Genomic DNA, 4,490 nt, shown 5'->3' with positions numbered 1-4,490 from the left:
TTTTAATGTTTTTGTTTCTTTCATGCATGTGTTTCTAACGCATTTATAAGATTATTTCTTTGTTGCTTTGTATGTCCCTCCCCCACAGTGTAACCCCCGCTTTCACTATATTTGATGTCAGTATAACATGTGGAGGAGATGGGGACAAACAAGTCGTTTAAGGATTCAGGTGGACCTGTTGCAACAATGAGAAGTACAAAATGTCATGTCAAAACCAGCTTTACAATGTCGGTGGGGGGGGGGGTACGATTGGGTGGGAGGGAGGGGGGAGGCTGGGGAGGGAGGTGAAGGGTAAACAAAGGAGGAGGCTGCAATGCTTGGTAAGAAATGTATGCATTATCCTGCCCATGTAGTTGTAACCCCTCTGTACAGTATGTTCTCAAATAAAATAAAATAAAATTTAAAAAAAAAAAAAAAAACAGTGCTTGAACAGAACCCGGCGCTCCACCCCTCCACCTCTCCCATCCCAGCCGCCCGCTCTGAGCCACCAACCTCCCGCCACCTCTTCACCGCATCCTCGGACCGACCGGGGTCTCCGCTACTCCGTCTCTCCTAGCAGCCGCCATGACACCTGCATCCCCTTCGCAGGTGCGCCAGAACTACCACCAGGACTCGGAGGCCGCCATCAACCACCAGATCAACCTGGAGCTCTACGCCTCCTATGTCTACCTGTCCATGTCTTACTACTTTGACCGAGATGATGTGGCTTTGAAGAACTTTGCTAAGTATTTCCTTCGCCAATCTCATGAGGAGAGAGAGCATGCAGAGAAACTGATGAAGCTGCAGCACCAGCGAGGTGGCCGCATCTTCCTGCAGGATGTCAAGAAACCAGACCGTGATGATGGGAAAGCGGGCTGAATGCGATGGAGTGTGCACTGCACTTGGAAAAAAGTGTGAATCAGTCACTACTGGAACTGCACAGACTGGCCACTGACAAAAATGACCCCCACTTGTGTGACTTCATTGAGACTCATTACCTGAATGAGCAGGTGAAATCCATCAAAGAATTGGGTGACCATGTCACCAACTTGCACAAGATGGGAGCCCCTGAATCTGGCATGGCAGAGTATCTCTTTGACAAGCATACTCTGAGAGAACGTGATGAGAGCTAAGCCTTGGGCTGATTCCCCCAAAGCCACACGTGACTTCTGGTCACCAGGGCAGTGCATGCATGTTTCTATAAGTTGTACCAGAACATCCTAAGTGCTTCTAATTTGTACCATTCCTTCAAATAAAGAAATTTGGTACCTAAAAAAAAAAAAAAGAAATTATCTGATTTCTATAAGCTTAAGCCAAAATAAATCCTATTCAATAGGCTCATCATTCAACTGGGCAGAAAAAAAAAAATTCTGTTATCTTGATGTAAAACCCCCCAAGGCCTGGAAGAATTACATGCTGAACTGTATGCAGCAGCCCTGCCAACATGTACTGTACCCTACTGTACCACTAGATGGCAGTAGGAAACCAGCTTGAACCCTCCACTTTTTTTTGGGGGGGGGGGGTGGTGGGGTGGGGGGGGTCCAGTCATGGGGCCTGAACTCTGGGCCTGGGCACTGTCCCTCAGATCTTCAGCTCAAGTCTAGCCCTCTACTACTTGAGCCACATCGACACTTCCGGCTTTTTTCTTTTTTGCTTATGTGGTGCTGAGGAATCGAACCCAGGGCCTCCGGCATGCAAGGCAAGGGCTCTACCACTGAGCCACCTTCCCAGCCCCAGAACCCTCCACTTTTTCCGGCTAAAACTGTCCATAAATCCATCCCAGCCATGAATGCCATGCAAATCCAGGCTTTATCAGTGCTTCTGATGCAAGCCCTCCAGTTCCTTCATAATGTATCTGGATTCATCTTCATAAAAGTGCTAGTTGAGGCAAGACCTGAGGCCTGCCAGTAGCCTCTGGGAAACATTTGAAAGACCACATCCTATCTCTGTCTCGCTTATTGCTTTGGTACCGACTAAACACAGTGAAAAGTCAAAGCTAAGAAAGCCAGGCACCTATTACTATAGGCTTACACCTATAAGTCTAGCTACTCAGAAGGCTGAGATCTGAGGATTACAACTTAAGACAGTCCAGGCAGGAAAGACCATGAGATTCTTATCTCCAATGAACTACTGGAAAATCAAAAGAAGTACAGCTGTGGCTTAAATGGTAGCATACCAGCATTGAATAAAAATGCTAAGGGGCAGTACCCAGGCCCTGAGTTCAAGCCGTACGTAGTATTGGCCCAAAACAACAACAATAAAACTCATTTATATTGTGTCAAGGAGGAATTATCTTTTGGTGGTTTGCCTTGAATTTGTTCTCACTATACTGTAAAGAGTGATCATGGGCACGGGGGTGGTGAGGGGGGCTTTGGACACCCTGGGACTGGAAGAGAATGAAGTCAGGTGAGTCATTTCTTTGAAAGGTAAGTTTTCAGAGTAACTTGCCAGCCCATTTTGCCAAGGCAGATTCTCAGAAATCTTGTCTTTCCATTAGCCACTCTCTGTAGAACTGTTCCCTAATACTTTGTGCTTTCAAAACCAAATTCTGGTACAAAGAAAAAGTCTTTGTTCTCTCATTTCAAAGTGATGTAACTGTCACCTATAAGTTCTTAGAAGTTGCTAAAATTAAGCTAGTGCTGCAGACTGTACCACTGGTCTCTTACTCCCAAGTACACAAGTTCAACCTTTATTCTCAAGAAAGATTTTTGTTTTGTATTTCATTTTCTTGTCACTTTTATTCTTTGATCACAGTTCAAGGATGCTGTGGCCTCTGTGTGTCTATTTGTGTGTGTCCAGGGCTTGAACTGAGGCTTCTTGCTCAGCTTTCTTGCTTATAAATAGCACTCTACCATTTGAATCATGTTTCCAGTCTAGCAGTTTTCTAGCTAATTGCAGATGGAGTCTCAAAGACTATTCTGCTGAGGCTGGCTTGGAACTGCAATCCTCCAGGTTCTCAGCCTCCTGAGAAGATAGCATTACAGGTAGAAGTCACTGACACTCAGCCCTTTGGGTGCTCTTTTTTTAGAGGTGGGGTTGGTCAGTCATGTGGCTTGAACTCAGGGCCTGGGCACTGTCCCTGAGCTCTTTTTTTAAAAAATATTTTTAATGCTTTATTATAAATGAAAATTAAGAGACTACAAAGGATTATGAAGCAGAAGGCACTCATTCATTGTAAGTTAAACTGACTCACTCCCTAGGGGGCACAAGGACCACACCCACAAAGGTCATCAATCGTGAGATTACTGACAGCATGCCATCTACCATCTGAAATTTCACTTTAAAAACAAATTTAAGGGGACATTGGCTACAGTTGACCTCTTAGCCAGGGAACATAGAAAAGAAACCATCTATAGGTGCCTCAAGTCTCCATAAACACATAATTTTACAGAAATAAGACTAAATTAAGCAAGAATGTCAGGTGATGTTGAAGTTTCCTCTTGAGAGGCAATCTGCATTTTAGGATGTTTGATCATATTCTTTCTCCTGCTGGATAGTTTCCTTTGAAGGAAGAGTTTTTTTCCCCCCTCTGTATTAGTTTTCTTCAGTTTTGATCTGTTAAACTTCTCCACTTTAGACATGTCTGGTTTATCACTCATCTTGACTGGAGGCCTGGTGGCTCCCGAGAGAACGTTGGCAGGCGTAGAATTCTGGTTGGCTCCAAGCCGGTTGGGTCCCTGAGCTCTTTTGCTCAAGGCTAGTGCCACAATTGAGCCACAATGCCACTTCCAGTTTTTGCGTGGTTAATTGGAGATAAGAGTCTCATAGACTTTCCTATCCAGGCTGGCTTCAAACTGTGATGCTTAGATCTCAGCCTCCTGAGTAGCTAGGATGATAGGTGTGAGCCATCAGTGCCTGGCCCTCTGGGTGCTTTTTATTACTTAAAAAATAATCAGGGCTGGGAAGGTGGCTCAGTGGTAGAGCACTTGCCTTGCATGCATGAGGCCCTGGGTTAGATTCCTCAGCACCACATAAGCAAAAAAGAAAAAAGCCGGAAGTGGCGCTGTGGCTCAAGGGGTAGAGTGCTAGCCTTGAGCTGAAGAGCTGAGGGACAGCGCCCAGGCCCAGAGTTCAGGCCCCACGACCGGACCAAAATAATAATAATAATAATAATTGACCTTTTAAATGCAGGCTATTGTGTTCAGGCATTGGTGAGGCAGAACCTGCCTATAACTCAAACATCTTGGACTCAGTTACCACAAATGTTTTTAGAATATAAATTCTACTCAAAGGAAAAAGGGTGAAAAAGCACAGCAATGTAGCTTATTGGACACTAATGAAAATGAACTATGCAACTCATGGGTGGAGATGGGAGAAAGGGACTGGGAGAGAGGGAACAGAAGACATTATATAAAAGGAAATATACTCATTACCTGACTCGTGTAATTGTAATCCCTCAGTACATCATCTTTATAATAATAATAAGGTAATTTAAAAAAGAATATAAACTCAGTACTTTTTTGAGGTCGCATTTAATTTTGCAGTTAGTGACCTAAGGCAACTTTTGTGTT

General features: G+C 44.4%; 2 pseudogenes; one reads left to right on the top strand and one right to left on the bottom strand.

Annotated features, from left to right (window-relative positions):
- The first annotated feature begins 549 nt into the window (after positions 1-549).
- LOC122107679 lies at positions 550-1,127 on the top strand (annotated as a pseudogene).
- A 2,311-nt stretch (positions 1,128-3,438) lies between these two features.
- Positions 3,439-3,578, bottom strand: LOC122107680 (annotated as a pseudogene).
- Positions 3,579-4,490: the final 912 nt, after the last annotated feature.

Source organism: Dipodomys spectabilis, unplaced genomic scaffold (genome assembly GCF_019054845.1).
Source record: "Dipodomys spectabilis isolate Male_0828 unplaced genomic scaffold, ASM1905484v1 ptg000052l, whole genome shotgun sequence".
NCBI lineage: Eukaryota > Metazoa > Chordata > Mammalia > Rodentia > Heteromyidae > Dipodomys > Dipodomys spectabilis.
The sequence above is the reverse complement of the archived record's forward strand: the minus strand, read 5'-3'. Positions and strand labels throughout refer to the sequence as shown.